The 17,596-nt window shown below is 37.5% G+C and overlaps 1 long non-coding RNA gene across 1 annotated transcript; it reads right to left on the reverse strand.

The window, feature by feature from the left end:
- Positions 1 to 4,603: 4,603 nt before the first annotated feature.
- On the reverse strand, positions 4,604 to 17,363 carry LOC132533336 (uncharacterized). Its single transcript, XR_009545212.1, has 3 exons — positions 17,145 to 17,363; positions 15,943 to 16,057; positions 4,604 to 4,684 (listed from the first exon to the last, which is right to left on the reverse strand). It is a non-coding gene; the product is annotated as an uncharacterized LOC132533336 (long non-coding RNA).
- Between the last annotated feature and the right edge of the window lie 233 nt (positions 17,364 to 17,596).

Here is a 17,596-nt window from a genome sequence, read left to right on the forward strand (position 1 = left end):
GGCAATGAGTAACAGATCAAAACTAAAAAAGAATTCTCTTGAAGAGAAAAAACAATGTATTCTTAACCAAGGATAGCTTCAACTAGGGAAGATACAAAGTTGACAAGTTACTATAATAAATTTGTGAAGGCATATCTGATGGCTGAAGGTGTGTAATACCGTGCTTTAAAGCAGTGCCCTTGGTTATCTTTATAATGTATAACATGTTGTGAAAGCACATTAGAAAGCAACCATCCCAAAACTCCTCTTACATTGTTCTTCTCTGTCCTGTGAAATCTTTATTTTAGATTCTTATCTTCACCTCCATAGTCTTTCTAACACTCATCTTTGGGTCTTTGGTATTTCTTAAGTATACCTTTGGCACCTAGTTTGTTTGTTTTTTTCCCCCAATCTGTCTTATCAGTTAATGATAAATATTTAAATGATATTCTCTATAGGACATAGATCTGTACACTAAAATCAAACACCTCACTCAAACCTCAAAGAATATTAAGAACCACTTCAAACAACTTCAAGAATCTATCCAACTTGTTAAATAATTGTCTTTCAAATTGCAAAATAGAGGGGCTTATCTAAACTTCTTCATCAAAGGCATTCTGAAACATTTTGTCAAATAGTGAATGATCAACTATATACAAAATTCAGTGCAAAGTTCCATTCAGGCAGCCTTAACAACACTCTTTGATGAAGAAATAACAGCATGTAGAATTTCTTATCACTAATTTTTGTAGATAAGATTTTTAAAATTATCAATCTAATAAAAGAAAATTTTACCTGCCTACCTTTTCCTGAGCTTCACAGCCTATAAAAATGGCATCATAAAAAATTAAAGTCTTAACTGAATATTCATCACAAATTCGTATCATCCTCAGAACTTAAGAGATAAACCCATCTGCAAGGCTATTTTATTTAGAGGAATCTCTAGCAAAATAAATCAAAAAGTAAAATGTACCAGTTTGGAGTAGTCTGGTTGTTACTTCAGTAGCTGAGTTGCAATACATCTATATCATCTTGAATTGCCACTAGTATTAAAAGAAGAATTGCCAATTATTTGGCACAATGCTTGGCATGCCAAAACATTTCAGAAAGAACTGACCCTCCTCATTTCCAGAAACTTAAACTCATTTCATCCTTTTCTGGAATAAGATATAAGTTTAATCTGCCCAACCTTTTGTTGCTTTATTTGAAAAGTGGGATAATTTGTAAATAGGGAGTTTGAAATCAGTTTAAATCTGCAGATGAATTGATATGTGTCTTCCAACAAACATTACATTGAAAATTGCTTCTAAAGCATTAATTTCCTGATATATAGTATCTGGACATATTTAAATTTGACTTACTGATAATAAGGACTGCTGAGTAATAACCAGGGTTCTCTCCAACCAGTTCAGCATGCAGCTCATCTTGGATCTCAAGTACACTGATAATTGGTGCCTTATGTTAACATCTTCACTATAGACAGTTCAGGCATTTAGAAACAAAGTATCAATGGAGTAACAGTTACTTTAATTCATTTTATAAATAAGCAACTGGGAATTCTGCTCCAAGTGGCTGCTAGTGTAGCCCATTCCATAAATGGCATTCTCGGAAGCATAAGGCACAATATGATACGAATGCAGCTCTTCATAAAAGAGAGACTGAGAACAGCATTCCTGTACCATAAACTTCAGCCGTTTTCTTGTATCAGAATAAGCAGTCTTATAGCAGGGAGCTTCTTTAAAGTATTCATAACTTTCTTTCTCCGTCTCTAGATGTATCTTCCTCAGCAAATTGTTAATTAACACAGACCTTCGTAAGTAGGTTTCTGGATCTTCAAGAAACCTGAGCTTCTCTAGAGAAAGTTTGAGAATGCAAGTCCTGTCCTCAGGCAATATCAGGTGCTGGAAAAAAAACATCATTAAATCTACATTTTTGAAAAGGAAAACTAGAGTTTATTTTTTTTCCATTAGCAAGACTGATAAAAATGAAAAATTATCCCCCACACCTATGGATATCTAATCTTTGATAAGGGGGCCCAAAGTATTAAATGGAAGAAGGAGGCTCTTTTCAATAAATGGTGCTGGGAAAACTGGGTTATAATATGCAGAAGAATGAAATTGAATCACCTTATCTCACCAGAAAAAAAAATCAACTCCAAATGGATCAAAGACCTGGATGTCAGACCAGAAACTATCAAATACTTAGAGGAAAACATTGGGGAAACAGTTTCCCACCTACACCTCAAGGACATCTTTGATGAATCAAACCCAATTGCAAGGAAGACTAAAGCAGAAACAAACCAATGGGACTACATCAAATTGAAAAGCTTCTGCACAGCCAAAGAAACTATCACACAAACAAAGAGACCCCTCACAGAATGGGAGAAGATCTTCACATGCCAAACATCAGACAAGAGACTAATCACCAAAATATACAAAGAACTCAGCAAACTTAGCACCAAAAAAGCAAATGACCCCATCCAAAAATGGGCAGAATATATGAACAAGACATTCACTTCAGAGGAGATCCAAAAGGCTAACAAACATATGAAAAACTGCTCCAGGTCGCTGGATTGTCAGAGAAATGCAAATAAAGACAACATTGAGATACCACCTCACTCCTGTGAGAATGGCATACATCAAAAGGACAGCAGCAACAAATGTTGGAGAGGCTGTGGGGACAGAGGAACCCTTTTACATTGCTGGTGGGAATGTAAATTGGTCCAGCCTCTCTGGAGAACAGTCTGGAGAACTCTCACAAGGCTAGACATGGACCTTCCATATGACCCAGTAATTCCTCTCTTGGGGATATACCCCAAGGATTCCACAATGCCCAACCAAAAAGAGGTGTGTACATCTATGTTCATAGCAGCACAATTTATAATAGCTAAAACCTGGAAGGAACACAGGTGCCCAACAGCAGATGAGTGGCTGAGAAAGCTGTGGTATATATACACAATGGAATACTATGCAGCTATTAAGAACAGTGAGCCCACCTTATCTGACCCATCTTGGACGGAGCTAGAAGGAATTGTGTTAAGTCAGCTAAGTCAGAAAGATAAAGACGAGTATGGGATGATCCCACTCATCAACAGAAGTTGAGAAAGAAGAACAGAAAGGGAAACTAAAAGCAGGATCTGATTAAATCGAGAGCAGGGCACCAATGTAAAAACACTGTGGTGAAGAGGAGGGTGGCCATTGGGCTTCCCGGCGCGGTGGGCAGGGGTGGATGGTGGCGATGGGACACAGTCTTTTGGTGGTGTTAGTGGTGTTTATGTATAATCCTATTAAAGTTTAAATATATAAACCACTATTTAATTAATATGAGGGGAAAAATTGATCATATGTCTAGAACTTCTTAAAACACAGACTCTTTCTAATACATATGCTGTCTTTTATATGTTGTCTCTCCCAAAAGCCTAGACCAGGAAGAACAGAAGCAACTGGTAGCACAGCTGTATACAAGATGCTGGGTATTATACCCCAAACCCTAACAAAGGGACTTTCCAAAGTTAACCCTATCACCAAATAATGTGAGGATAACAATAACTATCCATTGTCTTCTTGAACCCTAAGACAACAGGAACCTCACATTTCCACTATAGAGCCTATATTTCGCCCAGTCCTGGAACCTTAGGGTAGGGCCCACTTTTCTGCATGCTGCTCTCAATTCAAATCAAATAATATTGCATCCACGGATCGCAACCTAATCAATGCAATGAGTGCCACCGCAGCATGCTTCACTTCAGACTGTGACCAGAGACTTCAGGTGTGGAATGACAACCCTTCAGCCCCATCACTTGGGCGAGACCTTTCCTTTTATAGTATTCTCTAACTCCATTCCACGTATTCCACTCCCCAATAAAGTCCCCAAACCTAGATATAGTCCAGGTCCTCTGAGATAGAGCATAGGTTCACCCGTGCCCATAAACTAGGGGAAAAATATATACATGAAAGCAGAAGTACACAAGAGCATACAGGGAATACCTCGCAAAGCTTCATCTGCACTATTCCAGTCTTTGGGTCCATGATTGTTCAACAATTTGTTTGGCTTTGTATGTTAACTCTCTTTTCAGCCACCAGGTTCCCAGATGCCAGCAAGATGCTGGCCAGACTTCCCTGGACAGACGACCCCATCAATGTGTACTGGAGCTCCGCTTCCTCAGAACCCCACCCTACTTAGGAAAGAGAGAGGCAGACTGGGAGTATGGATTGACCAGTCAACGCCCATGTTCAGTGGGGAAGCAATTACAGAAGCCAGACCTTCCACCCTCTGCAACCCACAAAGACCCTGAATCCATACTCCCAGAGAGATAGAGAATGGGAAGGCTATCAGGGGAGGGGATGGGATATGGAGATCGGGTTATGGGAATTGTGCGGAATTGTACCCCTCTTATCCTATGGTTTTGTTAATGTCTCCTTTCTTAAATAAAAATAAATAATTTTTTTAAAAAGCTGCCTTCCTTGGAAACAGAACTTTGCTAGTGGGCATGGTGAGAAACTATACCCTGTAATCTCAAACCTTGTAAACCACTATTAAATCATTAATTAAAGAAAATTAAAAATTATAACAATAAGTAAACCCTTACTTTTGGAAAATACCCATGGTAATCTTGATGTAAATCTTCTTCTTCTGCATATTTTCTCTTAAAGTAGGCTACTTTCGACGTTGTTAATGTGTTTGTTAATACTTTTTTCTGGATAAGCTAAACAAAAGAAGATAATCAGAAAAAGCATATTTTATTGTGATGAAGATCACTGTTACAAGTTCTACTTGTCAAAAAATAAATTGGTGACCCCAGAAACTAATATTCTTTCTTCAATCAGTAAGCACAGTGGTGAAGTCACTGAGAATTGCTCTGAAAAATCTGTTTTCTAACTAATTTCACCATTCAGACCATAATGACTCTAAATTAGAAAATTACAATTATTTATATGATTCGTCAAAATAAAATATTCATCAATTTTCTATTTGATTTGATGTCAGATACACACTATTTTAAAATTGATTCACACGTGTAATAGAAATTACTTCAATATTCCTTTAGTGAAGTAGTGTAGTTTACAAAAGACATTTAATGGCATAGAGTTAAATCAAATCATTATGAAATGGTTGATGTTCCAATTACATTTTCCTTCTCTTCCTTTTCATTAGAGATTTATCAGAGTTTTACAGAATTACAAATTTTCAGAGGATATCATTTCACAACCATACCAGCTCAGTGTAGATCACCACACCTTCCACCAAAGTTGTGTGTTCCAAATATTTTTCTTTGCAAGTTCACTTGTTTTAGTTATCTATATTCCATATGTGAGTGAAGCCACTTACACTTTAAAGATAAACTGTCTTTAGACATATCCTTTGACAAGTCATAAACTGTGTTTAGACATATCCTATGGCAACTCATATTATTATCCTCATAACATGTAGCTTCAACGAGGTTTACCTTAGGAAAAGGAAATATGTTAACCTGTGCACTAAACTGAGTGTGTCACTGCCTGGCCTATGAAGATGAAACATGTAAGTACCATTCTGAGAAACAAACTTGACCTTGATAGCTTATCTGACAGTGCAAATGTTCTCTCTCTTTTTGCCATCAGATTGTTATTGAAAACTCTAGTAGAAGTCGGTTCTCCATGACTTGGCTTAAAGAGAGTTCCTAGTTTGTACTCTAGGTGGTGCTCATGTCATAGAAAAGAGAAGCTTCACCTGAAAAGTAACCGAGCAACTTCTTCCAGAAACCCTTGAACAAATCTGGAATACAAATTGTGTTCCTTTAGTAGTCATTCAATCTCAGAGAGCTAGACTAGAAAAAAGGTTCATATTTAAACATCTGTTTTACTCACAATCTATATTATCTATTCAAACATTTAGCTTACAAACTAAGTAGTTTATAGTGTACTTGTTAAATAAATTTCAGATAGTCATATTTGGTATTTCTTAAATGTTCAGTTATTAAATATTTTAAAACATGTTCTTTCAAAGATCTGTGTCTTCTAGCTCATCCTCCAAGTCAGTGGCATCTACAGCATGATTCCTGCAGCTTTTTGTGGCAAGATGATTTCCATAAACTAGTAGGAAATGTTACAATCATACCTAAAACATTTTAAAATCTCAGTGGTACCATTGTGTATTCTAAAATCAGTTCTAAATTAGAATTGGCATGTTTTATAAAGACAACTTTTAATTTAAAAAATTAAGCTGTGCAAGGACCGAGGTTCAAGCCTCTGGTCCCTACCTACAGGGGGCAAGCTTCATAAGTGGTGGAGTAGGGCTGTAGGTGTCTCTCTGTCTATTTCCCCTTCTAGCTCCCTCTCCCTTCTCAGTTTCTCTCTGTCGCTAAGAAATAAGTAAACAAGTAAATAAGTAAAAAAAAATACACAATTTTTAAAAATTAGTTTATAATGTGCCTGGCCTACAAAAAAGAATAAAGATGATCCTTCACAAATGAAACAAAACAAAAATAGTATTTTTTTTGTACAGTATATTATACATTCCCTGAACTGAATAGGAAAATTAAATTTACATGAACTTACCACAGATTTTAAAAGCTTTAACTAAAGGATGATAAAACGGGTTGTATTGATGGGCCAACAGAATAGCTGATCTGGTGGTGCACCTGATCTGCCATGTGCTCATTGTAGGGTCTAACTTGGAACTCCTACAATGAGGGAAGCTTTGGTGCTGCATCTCTCTCCACTTCTCTCCTCTCTCTCTCTCCCACTCTGAAAAGGTCGATCTGGAGTAATGAAGCCCCAGAAACTACAGCAAAAATAAAGAAAGCAAAGAGAAAAATCATTGAAATCTGTCTTCAGAGGATGATTTTGTCTTAACTAAACTGTGTTTTTTTTGGGGGGGGTGTTTTTAAAGGATTTAATCAAATTACTTGCAAAAGTCAGTTATTTCATGGTATCAATTAATTATTGTTACTGTATTCTTTTAGCCAGCTGATGTCAGTGTTTCTCAACTGTCAGTGAGCCATCCTTAAACACATATTGTTGCTGGTCCTAGCTCCTCGCCTCTCCCCACCCCACCCCCATTACTAATTTAATAGGTCTAGTATAGGAGCATAAAATGTATACTTCTAATAAATTGCCAGGTGATATTGACACTACAAGTCTAGGGACTGTATTTTAAGAACTCCTATGCTATAGCATTAGAGGCAAGAGTAGTAGCAGCACAACAATGTCAAGTTCAAAAGTAGATCATTCAACCAATCGACTGATTTCCTTATCATTAGACTGCCAAGCAAATGGCTTGATTAAATGTTGTTGCTATTGCTATTGCAACTTTGGGTATATTGGCTTAGATGCATTCACATCATGAATAAAGCCAGACTGCCTTTTAACTAAATAGAGAAGAAAGAATGAGGTCACTTTTCAACATAAATTCCTAGGTTCATATGAAAAAAATATGAATGACTGTCATTAGTATTACAGCTGGACAAGTGAAAGACTTTTTAAAAACAATCCACTGAATTTCTACAGTGCAAAAAGGGGTGAGAAGAAACTCAGGGATAATATGAGTGACTGAATATATATACCCCAGTAGATATATATAATACATTTTTAAAAATGTCTACTCATTTTATTTTCCAAAGCAATGCAATGTCTATAGCATTTCTGACCAACCAGAAATATTTTATTGAATGATACAAATGAGAGCAGGCAGTATTTGAGAGAGTGAAGCATCAAGCAAACCACATGATATTCTGGAGAAGATAATGCTATTTAATAGAACAAGGTCATAAATTAGACCTGGAATGTCTCCAAGGTTCATAAAAAATGTCTGACTTTCTTCATACAGTTAGCCCGAGATATAGAATGTATCACATCTGACAATACAAAATAAACTTCCAGGGGGGCTAGATCTGAGTCTCAATTCCACAGACAACATACTTAGTCATTGAGTTTATTGCCCTTAAAAAACATAACTATGGGTTATTGAAATGCTGAAGAACTTTCACCATTGGGATCAGTTTGTTAATTACCTTCTTGCAGGATATTTAGCTATTTGCAACACTTTCAGCATCAAATTTTAGAGGATGTTTTTAGCCAAAAGTATCTGGTCAGTATAAGTTCCTATGTCTTTTTATCAGCTTAACTAGAACAAAAAAAATAGAGACTAATTTTTTTCTTTATTTTTGTATTGAAAGGTTAATGGTTTACATTACACTTGTTGACACAGGGAGAGAATCTCTCATCTCACCAAGACAGGAGTCTATAAATACTCTCACATCCAGATAAGGTCCATTATTATGTACCAAGACCTGAGGAGGAAACTGAAGCTGAGTGTTTGCAGTCTGTTGAGTTTGAGTTTTGGGGTCAGATAGCATTGAGTCTGAAGTCAGCCTACTACTTCTGAATTATGTATCCTTGATAGAATTACACAAACTCTCTACAAATCTCATTTGTAAAGTGAAGATAAAAATAATACTGGTTTATAGCATCACTGAAATAACCAATGAAGGTGACGGATACTGTGCCTCATAAGCATTCAGCCACATGCTAATTATTTTTAGATTGCCATCAGGGTTATCACTGGGGCTTGGTGCCAGCACTACAAATCCACTGCTCCAGACAGCCACTTTTCCCATATTTTCCAATTTTATTAGATAGGACAGAGAGAAATTCAGATGGGTGGGGGGTGTAGAGAGGGAGGGAGACAAAGGGATTCCCACAGACCTGCTGCTTCATAGCTCCTGAACTGTCAATTCTGCAGGTATGGAGTGGGGGCTCAAACCCTGAATCCTTGTGCATGGTAATGTGTGCACTCAACCAGATGTGCCACTGCCCAGCCCCCCATATGCTAATTCTTATTACTGTCAAACAAGCATAAACCTATCACACAAGAGCAATCCCAACCTCATCTCCTAACCCTAAGACTCTACTACCTTGTTTCTAGAGATGCCAGATTATAATCACACAATTAAAAGATTACAAAGTACTATATTTCAAATGATTAAGTTAAAATATCTATAGACAGGCACTATACTGCCTCAAAGCATATATTTATGAATATATTGCCTCTGGTCAGACATTTTGGATAAGGGGACTATAGAATTTCAATAGTTAGATAATAATTTCAAGTATTAAAGCCAGTCTGAATGCTAAAATACTTTTGATGGTCATGATACATAAATGTACACCAATTGATTAGCGTCACTCTTTTGCAACTAAAATGGTTAAACTCAGTCTAATTTTTCATTCAAATAAAACTGATAATGTAAAAGTAAAAAAGATAAATAAAGAAAAGGCTTTATATATGATGGCCTGAGCTTTGAGAACAGTATATAAGTTACAAGCCAAATTAAGCTGAACCTAAATTCCTCTCTGAAGGTAAAATGGCCAATTCTGACTTGGATATCACCATTACTTATAGTGTAATAACCTCTGGGCATATATCTGTGCCAGCTTCACTATACTTCTTAGTGTAAAATTTCAAAAACAACAGTTTAAGTCAGAGAACAGAATAACCTTCCTTGTCATTAGAGTTCTGGCAGTGCAATTTATACATAATTCATTAAATAGATATTTAAAATATAATTACAAAAGATTGCTTGAATTCTCTACATTATTGTTCATTTCTGTCCCCAAAAAGAAAAAAGCAAACCCTAAATTGTATTATTATACAAGTGATTTCATTTGGTACATGGCCCAAGGACAGAGTACATTAAGGAAAGAAAGATCATCAGCAAATTAATTTACAAACTCTTTGGGAGGACAGACAATAAGCAAAGGACTCCTGTCATAGTAAACTGTTCCTTGTCAAAATCTACAAAAAGAATGAGAGATGATGAAGTGATGAGTTTAATATATCTTTTTAAATTTTTTTTTTGCCTCCAGAGTTATTGCTGGGACTCAGTGCCTGCACCATGAATCCACAGGTCCTAGGGGCCACTTTCCCCTCTTTTGTTGCCCTTGTTGTTGTAGCCTTGTTGTGGTTATTACTACTGTTGTTGATGTTGTTTGTTGTTGGATAGGACAGAGAGAAATGGAGAGAGGAGGGGAAGACAGAGAGGGAGAGAGAAAGACACCTGCAGACCTGTTTCACCACCTGTGAAGCGACTACCTGCAGGTGAGGAGCTGGGGGGCTCGAATAGAGATCCTTTCGTTGGTCCTTGTGCTTTGCACCACATGCACTTATCCCAACGAGCTACTGCCTAGCCCCCGAGCTTAATATATCTTAATGTTCATAAGGTTTTCATTTTCTTTCTAGTGGTATTGTCATAAATATAGTTTAAAATCCAGATTTGAAACTGCCTTACTAGATATAAGCATTTATGAATATGGAAAAACACTTTTGATCAATGAGGAAAATAAGGTGGGGTCTAGCCCCATATCAACAATTGTGTGCTAGGCAAATCATGGGCCTTGGATTCCAGTCTCTCATTGATGACTTTTCTGAATGAGGTTAACCTGACATGAGCCTTAAAATATGTGTGCCCCTTGCTATCTAAATAATGGTTTGCTGGGGGCTTTTTCTTCAAGGGCCATTTTTGTCTATAAAGCTTGATCCTAAATGGTGTTGCTAGCTATTGCTATATGCTAGTAAAAACACACACACACACACACACACACACACACACGCCTTTAGTATATAATTTAAAATACTTCACCATGAGTTGTTCACACCACTTGTTCAAAGCCTACTTCTATAATTTATTGGGAAAAGATTTTAACCTCAAAGATATTAAGTTTCATCATAGATAATGGGGGGCAAGTGGTGGTGTACAAGATGGAAAATGTACAAGTGGCGGTGCACAAAATGGAAAATGTACAAGTGGTGGTGTACAAGGTGGAAAATGTACAGGTGGTGGTGTACAAGATGGAAAATGTACAAGTGGTGGTGTACAAGGTGGAAAATGTACAAGTGGTGGTGCACAAGGTGGAAAATGTACAAGTGGTGTTGTACACGGTGGAAAATGTACAGGTGGTGGTGTACAAGATGGAAAATGTACAAGTGGTGGTGTCCAAGGTGGAAAATGGGGAGGCAAGTGGTAGTGTACAAGGTGGCTGAGTGCACATCTTACCTTTTGCAAGAATCCAGGTTCAAATACTCAGTCCCCATGTGTAAGGAAGGGGCAGTAGTGATGAAGCAGCACTGTAATTGTGTCTATTGCTCTCTTTCTCTCTCTCTATTTTCTCCTTCCCTCTGAATTTCTCTATCTCTACCCAATAAGTAATAAACTAATAAAATATATTTTAACTAGCCAGGTGGTGGTGCACCTGGTTGAGTGCATATATTACAATGCACAAGGACCCAGGTTCAAGTCCCCAGTTCCCAAGTGCAGGGGGGAAGCTTTGCAAGTGATGAAACAGTGCTGTAGGTGTCTCTCTGTCACTCTCCCTTTCCTTTTTATTTTCTTTTTTTATTTTATTTATTTACTTATCCCCTTTTGTTGCCCTTGTTGTTTTATGGTTGTAGTTATTGTTGTCGTCGTTGGATAGGACAGAGGGAAATGGAGAGAGAAGGGGGAAGATAGAGAGGAGAAGCGACTGTGAAGTGACTCCCCTGCAGGTGGAGAGCTAGAGGATCTAGCTGGTATCCTTCCGCCAGTCCTTGAGCTTTGTGCCACCTGCGCTTAACTTGCTGCCCTACTGCCCAACTCCCCACTCTCCCTTTCTGTCATCCCCTTCTCTCTCAATTTCTGGCTGACTCTATCCAATAAATAAGGACAATAAAAATTTAAAATAATAATAAAATATATTTTTTAAAAATAAATATCAGGTATGTTGAGCTACATGTGAATTAAATGAAATTATGTTTAAAAGTCATTTACTCAGTGACTCTTATATTTGCATGTTACTTGCTCTATTTATGTTAGGTATTATTACTGAGGTGACCTAATTTTAAAAGCACAAATACATATCTGATTCAGCAGTAATATCCTATATGTAGGACATATCACCTCTCTTTAGCATTAAGCACAGGTTGCTTTCACAATATAGCCAAAAAAAATTGACAGGTACAAAATGCAAGGTTGTGGCGCTGTGTGTTCTGTAGACATTTAACTCTGGTGATATTTAGCAATTTTCCATGTCACCCTCCTCAGAATTGTGTGCCTAGCACCTTTGCCCTAAGAGAGCAAAAGTCATTGTCAGCTTTTTTTTAATCACTGCATTGGACAAAGTGTGATTTGTAGGACAGTTGTTGATTCATGAGTACAATTTCTTATCTCTCTGTCAAAGGTGTTTGCATACTACACCTACCATCTACCCAAGTCTCTCTTTGATGCTAGTTTTCAGCTCTGAGTCAGTGAAGTAATCTGTTCCTTCAGATATATCATCCTCCCTAAACATAAGATTAACTTCAATGGCAATTTAGAATAAGCAACAAGTTGCAGCTCTGAGAAGATTTCCACAGGAATTTCCAAGGATACTGACAGTGAGTCGACCAAAGATTCTCAGTAGCCCAGCAGCATTTGTCTGGCACTAGATTCAATGTTCTTGCAACAACCTCCAGGCACAGAATATTTAATACAACATCACAAGTTCCACATGCCTATTTTGTGTTTCACACCAATTTTGGCTCCTTAACCAAAGAGTACATCATTAAGTGGGATATGACCAGTCATGTAGTCATAAAGTTACCTCGCATGCTGCATCAAAACTTAACTTCAGTCAAGATCTGACCCAACTAATGACAAAGCAGGGATAGTAGGCTTTTTTTTTAAAATAAATTTTATGGTATAGTGTCCTTTAGAAATGCATTTTCTGTTTTCATTATGAAGCTTTCTCTACAATTCTCTTTCATCTTGGAAAGTGGGAATGAATCGGAAAGAAAACTGGGAAAGCGATCATATCATTAGATGTAGGTTTCAAGATACTAACTGAAGCTAGGAAAATGCTATAACTTCCTTATATACTCAGATCTGTTGCTCAGAAAAGAGGGCTATAATTCCTAATACATGGAAGGCAGTGGTCTTTTGAAATAAAAGTACATGCTCTATAACACTTGAACTAATTTCCACTCAAGTACAATACTGGGTGTGGGTATAATATCAAACAAAAATTAACTAATTATCCCAGAAGGGTTGTAGAAAAAATGTAACATGGGACTAATAATCAATTTTACTACTTAAGAATATCTGAAATTTTGCCCTGGAGTTGGGCAATTCATATGCTGCTTGATTTGTGTCAGTATCTAGAGTTGCTCTAGTGATAAAATGCTGTTCATTTACAGGTTACTTATCTTCTGAAGAGCTATAGGTGCTTTATTATATAGCACCTTGATCAAACTCAAGCACCGCACTGAAATTAATAAACAGTCTTATCCTCTACATTGGCTACAGAGAAACAGATATAAAGCAGTGCAGACAGAATTGAGAATCTATGTTCCTGAATCCAGGTTCTCTTTCAAATGTCCCCAAGTTTTCTTGATATTTCTAACGTACACTACCTTTAAATTTTTTTATTATCTTTATTTATTGGATAGAGACAGCCAGAAATCAAGAGGGAAGAGGGGGATAGAGAGGAAGAGAGACAGAGACACCTACAGCAGTGTTTCACCACTCATGAAGCTTTCCCCCTGCAGTTGGGGACTGGGGACTCGAACCTGGGTCCTTGAGAATTGTAACATGTTTGCTCAACCAGGTGCGCCACCACCTGGCCCCCTATACTACCTTTCTGATAAGCATTTTAAAATCATGCATACTCTGCATACCATTACAGAAAGGAATTCCTGATTTACATATTTATCTTCTTTTTAATGTTTATTTTATTTATTTTGAGTAGAAAAATTAAAAGGAGAGGGAGGGAGAGAAGGAAAGAGAGACCAACAGCACTGCTTCATTGCTTGTGAAACCCCTCTTCTGCAGGTGGAGGCTGGGGACTTTAACCTAGGTCCTTAGGCAGGTGTGCTTTACTGGGTATTCCACCACTGGCCCCTATTCATCTCTTTGTAAGCATCACTGATATTTAGAAAATTACTATTTATTTTTGAACTTAACATAAAGACTTGTTGCATTCTATTTTCTATAATTTATAATGTAAATATTTTTAAAATTTTTCTAAATTTAAGGATATATATTGGAATACTAAGATTTACTGCAGTAAACAAGATGACTGTTGTCAGCTCATTTGTATGAATTTAATCAAGAAAATGAAGCAATGATTGCATTAGAATAAAAGGGGAACACTAAAGTAAGGTGTTGACACTATTTAGACTGACAAATATTTATTAAAATGTTGTGAAGATGCAGTGATAAATAAAGATAGATCCTCCCCATATCTGAAGGTATATCTCTGTCCCAGTTTTTGTAAAGAATGATTATGGTCACCTTATTCCTTCAGAAACTGTCACGTTTCTGACATCCTGAAACATGTTGCTTTGAAAAACAGAGCAATCCAAGGTGGCTACACCTTATCATTTGGGATGTTGCTGTTCTGACAACTAATGCCAGTTGGGTTGTGTCCCCAGTGGAGAGTCCAATGTGAATGCAAAGGTCTCACTAGCTTGGTCAAAACTTTCAACATTTCTCTGTGGCAAAACACTTTCTAAGTCCCATGAAAGTAACATAACATTGCACATGGAACAATAGAAAACTTCAAACGAAGTGTAAGAGGAAAACCAAATTCAACATGGTTTCATTTTAAAGCTGATCCTATCTAAGGCTTAAAATCCTTTGTAGCTTCTCTTTTTATAAGCTGTGATATATACAAATACAGTTTATTTTCAAATTAACTAGAGTGACTAGAGGCTTAACTATAATGTGTTTTACACTCTAACCTTTTACATTTATTTTTATGTATTTAAACTAAAATGCATAATAATAATATATCCTGATAAATGACCTTGAACAGATCTATTCAGCAAAACTGCACAGTATATATTATTCACAATACACAATCATGATAGAATCAAAGTTTAAGAACCTTTTTCACTTGACCTTTATGAGTGTGACAGTTATCTCATTGAAGGGCAGACATGTTCCCATAAATTAAGGACACTGAATGATTGTAAATTTATATTCATTTATATAATAGGATGTGTGTAAACTACTAATGCCCAAGACTGATGCATATACATGAACTGATATGTTACTGCTCTACTCAGATTTTCCTCAGATTGATAGCATGAGTGTAACTCTATATACATTACATGACAGATGACAGTAAATCTTTGTAACCTCTGTGGATTTGCTTATCACCATAAAATAAAGTAAGGGTGATGGAAGAAGGCAAAAGGGTGGCTGATGATAAAGGATGATTTTCGTCATTCAGATGATACCTTTAATGCTTTAAATTACATTAAAGTGCAGATATTGTAGTAAGTGACTATGGAAACCAGTACTTTTCAAGTCTCATGATATTCATAAATACAACAAGACCAGATTATGATTTCATATAAGTTCCTGAAAACAAATATTCTTCCTTTTTTTTTTTTATCAGAAAAGCTAGAGAAAAGGAAGAACCACAGTGTGTCATATTTTCAGGAAGTTAATTGCAATTTGCCAGGCTGGGAATCTACAGGAACTACACATGGATAGCTCAGTATATGCGAAAGTTACACATTGCTGGAGGGCTAAGCATTCATTAAAAGACTGTATTCAGTCTTGAAAACTGGGTTTACAATGCTCAACATTCATGGCTTTCTATCTGCATGACCTTAATACAAATTAAATGTAAAAATATCATCTCAATCTTTTTTTTTTTTCAACTTGGAGAGTTTCTTCATTTTTGTCATTCAGACCTGCACAAGTGTGCACAAGGCTTTGGTTTGACATGTTCCCTCAGCCCAGGCCACCTAATTTGGCCTGTCCTATTCACTTGGGTCTTAGAAAGGGAAATCTGCCAGCCCACAAATGTCCTTTCTTTAGAAAACCTCTATTGACTTCACCCTGGCAACCATCTACATAAACAACCCCCTATATTGATCTTCAAAGTCATGGTAATGCTACATTAGCACTGATGTCTCTGAATTCATATTTAAAGGGTGATTTCTTTTTCAGTTTCTGATTACCTGATAATGTTGAATCAATCTGAAAAGTGTACTTCTAGGACAGCTTCAGAAAATGTGGTGAGTTCCCCTTTGTACAGCAAGCATTTCTCACAGCCTCAGGCTCATGAATGGTTACCTGAGATTTTGAAAAAAGGAGACATTTGCAAATAACATCAGAAGAGTCAGAACTGTGCTGATTTGAACTGGTTATCACATCAGGAGAAAGCAAGCGCTAAGGGGACACTATCTACAATGTATGAGGTGGTGCTGATATAGCTTAGGGAGAGAGAGAAACCTAACACACATAATGCTCTCCAGATTTAATTTTAAACATGAAGAATCTTAGCTATTCTAAGAAATTTGTGGGGAGAAACTGAATAGCTAATCTCACTAGTTACTTACTGTGAGGTTATTTTTTGAGATTATCTGTGGATTGATTTGTTTAAAATCAAAGTCAGATATACTTAATTTGTCTTTAGATGTCAGAATCTGTATAATTTTAGGAAAGATTCCCTCTAAAGTTACTTAACAGTTAACTCAAAACAGACTAACTCAATTGTTCTCTGGAATACACTCTATTTCTCATAAGATTTTAAATAGCCAAATAAATAATAATGTTTCTTTGAAGGTTGTTTTCCAAGACCATATTTAACTGCACCTTTTCTACATAGATGTATGCTTACAGATCTCATCATCTTCTATATTTAGAGATATGAGCTTTCCAAAAGAAGATAGGCAGCCAATGAGGTGGATCCCATTAAAAGAGAGGTGAGTTACTATGGTTACTTTTCAGGAGGTTGAGTAACAGTGAACAGGGCTGCTCTGGGCCAAATGGACCTTTTCCAGAGCAGGACCTAAAATGAATGTTGCTCTCCATACGTGTTGATCTAATTAGTACAGATTACACTGTACCATGTTAGCCACAACCATAGGTTTCTGTGGATGCTTTCAGCTTACAGCTCTCCTGGCACAGACAGGCAGCAAAGTCAAAGGAAAAACAAGGAGGGCTGAAAACTTCAAGACACAAACCTAACAGAGATGGGAAGGGATATCCTCAAGCATCAACCCCAAGGTATTAAAAAAATTGAATCAAGCTAGGTGGGGCCACTATCCAGTGATGGGACAGGGTGGGACCCCAGACAAGTCCTTATCCCCAGTCTCAGTGACAGGAGAGCCTCCAGAGACTCAAAGGAAGACACCTGGCCGGCTGAGTTTAGACATACCTTTCCAGAGCTGGGTCCACTCAGCAGGAGATTGGTGCATGCACTTGCTTCTTAATGGCGCAGGTTCAGTGTTCCCTCCTGCTCTTGCAGAGCTGTCACTCCTCCGATAGGCGCTGACAGCGACTGAGAGGGTAGCAGAGGAAGCGTGATAGCAGCAACAGCTGCAACTGCAGCTCAGTGGGCACCCTGGCTCCTGCAGGTCCTTCCCTCCAGTCTCTGAAGCGCCTCTCTCTCCTCTGGGTTCAGAACGGGAGACAGGCGCGCAGCTGTTCTCCGCTCCCATTGGACCAGAGGGAGCAGATGTTACCCGGTTGCTAGGAGTGTTGCTAAGAAGCTACGACGCCCCTCTCTACAGCTTGCGAGCAACTTTCCTGTAGGTCTGGTGCGCTGGCGGGGGAGGGGGGCTGCAGAGAGTCAGGTTTGAGAGTTGGATCCAGGTTTGTGAGCGGGAA

The sequence above is a fragment of the Erinaceus europaeus genome, chromosome 16 (assembly GCF_950295315.1).
Source record: "Erinaceus europaeus chromosome 16, mEriEur2.1, whole genome shotgun sequence".
Taxonomy (NCBI): domain Eukaryota; kingdom Metazoa; phylum Chordata; class Mammalia; order Eulipotyphla; family Erinaceidae; genus Erinaceus; species Erinaceus europaeus.